General features: G+C 34.8%; 1 long non-coding RNA gene across 1 annotated transcript; it reads right to left on the reverse strand.

Annotated features, from left to right (window-relative positions):
• Positions 1-3,671: 3,671 nt before the first annotated feature.
• Positions 3,672-4,719, reverse strand: LOC123669950. The gene is made up of 2 exons (XR_006745833.1): positions 4,625-4,719; positions 3,672-3,928 (listed from the first exon to the last, which is right to left on the reverse strand). It is a non-coding gene; the product is annotated as an uncharacterized LOC123669950 (long non-coding RNA).
• Between the last annotated feature and the right edge of the window lie 2,935 nt (positions 4,720-7,654).

A 7,654-nucleotide genomic window follows, 5' to 3' on the forward strand; every position in this document is an offset into this window, starting at 1 on the left:
ACTATTGCTCCAAAACTTAAACTTTGAAAAAGAAGCAACCGTGCTATTATAAAACAGTGATGTAAACAAAAATTATGAACTTCGTTTTGACAGACACAATGATATTTCTGATTTATTTTTAACAAAATATAAGGAAACTTTTTTTAAAAAGAGTGAAAGTAATCAGTAAAGTCTCTTTACATATGTGTCTGTGTATTTTTTACTATTCGTCACCTTACAGGTCTTCTCTTTATTGAAAATCCGGACACAAACCCAGAAATAATAAGTCCGGCGCGCGCTCTCCTGGACTCTCCCACCAGTCGTCGTCGTGTGTGCACCGCTGCCATGTGTCAGCGCGTGTGTCGAGCGCTTTACTACAGATTTGGTCGCTGCAACAGAAATCGTGTCTGCGTGTGCTCTAACTCTTAATAACTCAATATTTTTGATATACTTAAATATTTTATATATTTTATACTAAATAAATTTTAATACATAATAAAATAAATTTACCTTTAGCTTAAAATTCTTTTTATTCTGGTAAGATTAAAATATTATACATAAAGTTTGTCTTATTTGAATAATAAACTAGTACTTACTAGTAAAGACAAAGGCAAAGAAAAAGTCATTATTTTAGCAAGTTGTTGCAAATACTTTTTTTTTTGTACAAAACGATTTCGTTATGACTTTTTTTACTTTATTTAAGGCGTTTTAGTCCACAAGGACTACGCCACTCCATGACTTTCTTATGATTGCATTACGAATTGTTAATGTAGCAATATCTCTGCACCTTGAGACACTGTCAACATGCAACCTTAAAGCTAGTACTCCTGAATGACAGCTGTTAAGCCCAAATTTAATTTTATACTGCGAGTTATGTATAAGTCGGGAACCAACAAGCATACTAAAATTCCAAATTTTTCATAACGACCTCTTTCGACTTCTCTAATTAGTCATGTAATGTTATACCCTATTTTTTGTATATGAAAGCTTAGTAATTATAAATATTTCACACGAATTAAGATACAAAGCTGTCAACAAAGCAAATTTTTTATTAATTTGACAAGCCCGTTAGCGCAGTTTGTAGTGGTCCTGCTTTCTATTCCACTTGGTGCGGGTTTATTTTCCGCCTGAGTCTGGGTGTAACATTTGTATTTATATATGTATTATTTCTGTGTATATTTATCAAAAAAATAAATAATAATATTGTTTAAAGCTAACGCGATCACTTTTCATATTTAAATTTATATTTGTTCGGGTGTTTACCACGTTTAGTGTTTTGTTGAGGTCCCTATATTTCGGCACTGTTTCAATCGCCATGATTGCGGGGAGACTAATGCTCGATGGTGACAGATCAGAAAAATCTGTCTACCCTTTTTCTTCTTTCAAAACGAAGAATATAAATAAATAAAAAATTACAACACATGCATTAAGTTGCTTAACATAGGTACAGATGACTGTTTGTATAAGTTATAAGTTATTTAAAAATATTAAAATACAAAGTTTGCAACGGGCGGTCTCATCATTGAATAGCGATTTCTATTATATTACGCAAAATCTTGTTGGCTTAGGCGTCGTTACAGTATAGACGTATCCATTATACACAATTCATACATAAATATACATATCTACAACACACACACACACACAAAAATATACTCACAGTCGTATTACGATTATGAGTTTATGTACTTCAGCCAATCGCAGTCCACTGCTGAACATAGGCCTTCACAAGTTTACGCCAAAGATGGCGTGAACTCATGTGTTTTGCCCATAGTCACCACGTTGGGAGGGCCGGCTTTGTCGCACCGAAGACGCTGCTGCCCGTCTTCGACTTGTGTATTTCAAAGCCAGCAGTTGGATGGTTATCTCGCGATCGGTCGGCTTTTTAAGTTCCAAAGTGGTAGTAGAACTGTGTTATCCCTTAGTCACCTCTTAAGACACCCACGGGAAGAGAGGGGGTGGGATGAGATTCTTGACTGCCGTAACCAAACAGCGAAATTAAGTTTATTATTTTATTTTAATATTTATATAAAATTATAATATTTTAATATCAACACTCAATTACAACTGTCATTTAAGACGTCTAGGAGATATAAATATTTGTTTTATTTTGTAATACACCTAGTGGTCTGGCGCGCGATTTCACCTGCGGCAGTTTGAGGAAAAATATACATAAAAATAATGTAAACTATAGCATTCCTTGGTAAATGGACTATCCAACACAAAAATATTTTTTCAATTTAAACGCGTAAGCGTTGAAACAAACACAAACACTGAATTTTATAATATTTATAGTAGTGTAGTAAAGATTTGTCCATCGTTTTTTGTACACAAAAATATATGTTTCAAGCTCAAGTAACAATTTTTATAAGATACGTATAGGTATACTTACAACATAGTCATATTTAATTTATAACATTACTAGCTGCCCGCACAGACTTCGTTCTGTTAAAACTTACAAGGAAGGACGGAAGGTTACTTATCGGTGGGCCTTAAGGAACATACAATAAAAAAAAATACCCGAATCGGTCGAGCCATTCTTGAGTTATGCGCTTAGCAACATTAATTTTTATTTATATAGATAATTTACTTATATTCACGACAAGATTAATATTTTTAACAGAAATAGTAAAAAATGGCAGTATAAAAACGAGAAGGGATTATATAATTTCTACTTCAAGTTTTTGACTTCGAAAAGAAAACGTTTACTTTATAGGCCAAGGCATATAAAGTATAACTTTTGCTCGCAAATGAAAAAAAAAAACCGACTTCAGCTACACCGGCAAGTGATACAACATATGTTGACGAAAAAGTTATCAAGTAAACATGCAATATTAAAAATAAAATAATTTAAATGCAAGCACATGACGAGCACCAAATTTCGATAAAAAAAAGAATCCTCGAAATCGGTACAGCCAGTAAAAAGTTGTTGTATAAAATACGTAGTCGGCAAAAAATAGTTAAATAAGTTCGAATTATTAGAGATATCTCAAAAAGATCTCAGATCTCGATTAAATTTAAATGGGTCCACATGACAAGCAAGTTATAAGATCTAAGGTATAACACATATAAAAAATATTGTCGATTTGAGAACATTCCTTTTCGCAGTCGTTTAAAATTTTCAGCGAAAATATGCAATTAATCAGGTATGAAAGCTAAAAATTAATCCATTAAATTTAATAAACAAATAAATACTTAAAAAGCCTTTTTTATGATCAAGTTTTATTTACTACAAGTTTAAAAAACGTATGTGAACTAATCAGAAAACGTGTGGTATTGAACTATGGAAATAACTAGAATATAATAATCGTAACAGTAGCAAAGTCGGTCAGTTTTGGAAATATCCTAGCCACAAAAGCATGACCAATGGGAATTCCACTGAACTCTAAGAAATTAGTGTTTAAATGTCTTTTACAAAATAGTGTACCATTTATATACGTTAAAAATAGAGAAGAACCTAGAATTTCTAGCACTGTGGAACGCCCATTTTTTACAAAGACCCAGAAGACTTTGTTCCATTTATTGATACATGTTAAACTACTAATTATTCTTAAATTTTCGTAATATTTTAATCCATGCTCAAAGCCCCTCAAGTTATTTTATCGATAAAACATGAAGAATAATGAACAAAACGTTTCAGTATAAAATTTGTAAAGAAAGCAGGAAAAGAATTTTAAAGATATGAACAATAATATTTTGTAGTTCGTATTTCAATTTATTTTATAAATAGTATGTGTATTTACATTAAAAATATTGAGTTTTTAAAAGTTAGAGCACACGCAGACACGATTTCTGTTGCAGCGACCAAATCTGTAGTAAAGCGCTCGACACACGCGCTGACACATGGCGGCGGTGCAGACGCGACGACGACTGGTGGGAGAGTCCAGGAGAGCGCGCGCCGGACTTATTATTTCTGGGTTTGTGTCCGGATTTTCAATAAAAAGAAGACCTGCAACGTGATGAATCGAAGAAAATACACAAAAATATTTATAAAGTGGAATAAAATACGAGATATTTTTAATATATTTGTACAACATCACTATATCTAAACATAAATCCCTATTTCCCTTAGTCACGCAATAACTTGAGAACAGCTTTACCGATCACCTTTATTTTTTTTAAAGTTTACTAATATTTTGTGGAAAGATCTGATTAAATGAAAATTTAAGAAAATTACGTATAAAATTGAAAAATATGAATATTTAAAGTTCACGCAGGGCTAAACATTTTTTACAAACAAAAAACAAAATCGTGAAAAACGACGGAAATAAAATCGTACAAATTAAAAATAGCATGGTGTCGTCTCCTGTCATTTTGATTTTCATTGTAATATGAAACTTTGAATAGTTACGGGTTTCTGTAAAGAACTCACTATAGACGGCGTTGCGGTCGCTTAAAACCGTATATAAAATCATCATATCAAAAATTTCGATCTAACGGGTACATTGTTCCATAGCTTAATTGACTAGAGCACTGGCACGGTCAGTCAGAGATGTAGGTTCGATCCCCGCTGGAACGGTCGATTTTTGACATGATATTAAAAAAGTGTTTAGAATTCCCTAATGTGTGGGTAACACAAAAATTAAATCGTATCAACAGGGCTAAGTCTTAAAAACTTAAACAATAATGTTAGTCGAAATCTTACCTGTCTCATTGAATTCTTCCTCACTCGAGACTGTCTGCGCCACCAACAGAACTGCCAACACGGCAAGAAGAAGAGGGAAAGTTTTGATAGCCATGATAATTCATATACATCATACACATCATACAGTCATAGTTTTACTTCATTCGAAAGCGGACGTGTTTTAAATTTGTCTAAATTATATTTCTGAGTTTTTGCGCATAATTAGCCTTAGTACACATCATTTATAAGTGCTACATTTGCGTGTCGTATAGCAAGTCCAATTTACGCCAACGTTGCCGCGCGCCGCCAGTGCTTGCTGAGGTAGGCTCCTCCTCGCCGTGAGTAAATGAGACGGGCTGCGGAAGAAATAATTCATCCTTGTCGCACCAGTACTCTTCGTTTCATCCTGCGCTGTTATTTTTTTACAAGTGAGTCAACGCAACTTAGTTTGAACTAAAATCACTATAATAATTTGTTCATAAAACATACGACGCTGATATAGACAACGAAAATGCACTGTTCTGGGTGTCAGTCGACTATTAAAGACGATTTATACTTGAAATGCCGGTCGTGTTTATTATACTTTCACACTCTGTGCATCAGTATATCCAATAAAGAATTTAAGAACCTCACTACTGATACCAAATCAAAATGGTTATGTCCTGCCTGTCGTTGTAAAGCACCTAAGAATGATAACTCAAACACGCCAGTCCGGCCGTTGTTGTCGCCTACCTCCCGTTCAAATATTAACGTGGCTAAGCGCGGTACTACTGAACTTAGCGATAATGAAAGCGAGAGTGTTTGCTGCATACCCTCTTGTTTGTCGCATTCGGATCTTCGTAGTATTATAAAGGATGAACTGCGGAACTGTATTTCTGATTTTAAGAGTGATATCAATGCCCAGTTGCGTGAAATGAAAGATGATATTAGAAATTTTAACGATTCGATTGCTTTTATGAACAGTCACTTCGAAAAACTAAATGCCGAAATAAAGGCATACAAGGGTGATATCGATCGTATTAAGAAAGAGAACGAATCTCTTAAAAATGATCTCATGGCTGCCTCTGCTCGCTGTATCCAATTAGACCAACTAATGCGTTTATCGAATCTGGAAATTCAATGCGTACCTGAACATAAAACGGAAAACATAATTACAGTTGTAAAGCAACTGGGTAAAGTGGTAGCATGCCCCATAAACGACTCAGATATATCTTACTGTAGTAGAATTGCTAAAAAAGATCCTAAAAGCCTACGACCTCGTGCTATCCTAGTTACACTGAGTAGTCCCCGTCTACGCGATACGCTCTTGGCGGCTACTATAAAGTATAACAGGCAACATCCTAACGATAAGCTGAACTCGAGTCATCTGGGTCTCAGCGAGAATAAGAAGTCTGCAATATATGTGACAGAGAATTTATCACCCGAGAACAAGTCACTTCACGCTGCAGCGCGACTTAAAGCCAGGGAACTAAACTACAAGCATGTTTGGGTGCGCAGCGGTCGTATATATATGCGTAAAACAGACACATCTGAATACATCTTTGTTCGTAATGCAGCCACCTTAGAAAAATTGTCTATTAGTTAGTTTGATTTTTGATTTTTGTTTTTGTGAATTAATCTTTAATCAATGTTACACTTTTGTTAGAATTCTCTTCTTTAAATGTATATTTTCAAAACGTTAGAGGCTTGCGTACTAAGACTTTGGACTTGTATAAAAATGTATTATGCTGTGATTATGATGTTATTGTGCTGTGTGAAACATGGCTAAACCATACTATATATAATTCAGAATTGTTTAATGATCGCTATGAGACATATAGACGTGATCGAGAGACTAGTGAATATCATAAAAATAAGTCGGGTGGTGGTGTCCTAATTGCTATATCTAAACGCTTTAAGTCGCGTAGACTAACCCAGTTCGAGAGTGGTTGCGAAGACCTTTGGGTAGAACTAGATATGTGTCGCAGCCGAACATTCCTAGATAAGTTATACCTATGTGCAGTCTACCTACCCCCACCGATTCAAACGCACATTCTTGAACATTTTATTGACAATACTAATCGTATCTTAGAATCTCACTATAACACACTAATATTAGGGGATTTTAATTTAAGTTCAATAACATGGCCTAGCAATAATAACACTCTAATCTTGCCGGCTTCTTTACGTGACCCACTCTGTAGCAAGTTACTTGACTTTATAGCTCTCAACAATTTAAAGCAACAAAACACAGTCCTCAATAACCAAGGAAAGATTCTAGACCTAATTCTTTCGACCGAAAATGTTGATCATTTACAAGTAAGCAAGTACATACTCAGCAATGTTGACCCATACCACCCGCCTTTGGAATTTGTTCTGTCATTTTACGATGCACCTGGTCTTCCTCCCATGATTCCCAGTGACAAGTTTAATTTTCACAAGGCGGATTTTGGCAAGATTGTGGGCGAACTTAACTCTATTTCGTGGGTCGATGAATTCTCAACCTTGACTAATGTTGATGATATGGTGGACATGTTGTATAAAAAAATTAAAGAGGCAATCAAGAAGCACGTGCCACTAAGTAAAACTACACATAAAAAATATCCCTGTTGGTACAGTAAGGAACTTATACATATACTAAAGGAAAAATATAAGATACGTAAAAGATATCGCAAATATAAAAATCCTTTGGATGAGCTGTCTTTCTTGTTACTAAAAAAACGCTGTTCATTGTTAATCGAAACATGTTACAAGAACTACATTGATAGCATAGAGGACTCTTTATCCAAAAATCCAAAGATATTCTGGACTTACCTAAAAAATAAGCGTCAGAATAAAGGTACGTACCCGTCGTCGATGTATCTAGACGATAGACGAGCTTCTAACGGCTCTGGCGTTTGCGATCTCTTTGCGTCATTTTTCGCATCCGTTTATGGGACACCCTCTTCTCCTTCAAAATTTTATAGTGACGTTACATTCCCAAACTCTTCATTTGCAAATTGTCTGACAAGTTTATTCTTTTCACAACATGACGTATTACTTGGTTTGAAACACTTGGACCGAAATAAAGGA

This window comes from Melitaea cinxia, chromosome 4, assembly GCF_905220565.1.
Source record: "Melitaea cinxia chromosome 4, ilMelCinx1.1, whole genome shotgun sequence".
NCBI classification, from domain to species: Eukaryota; Metazoa; Arthropoda; class Insecta; order Lepidoptera; family Nymphalidae; genus Melitaea; species Melitaea cinxia.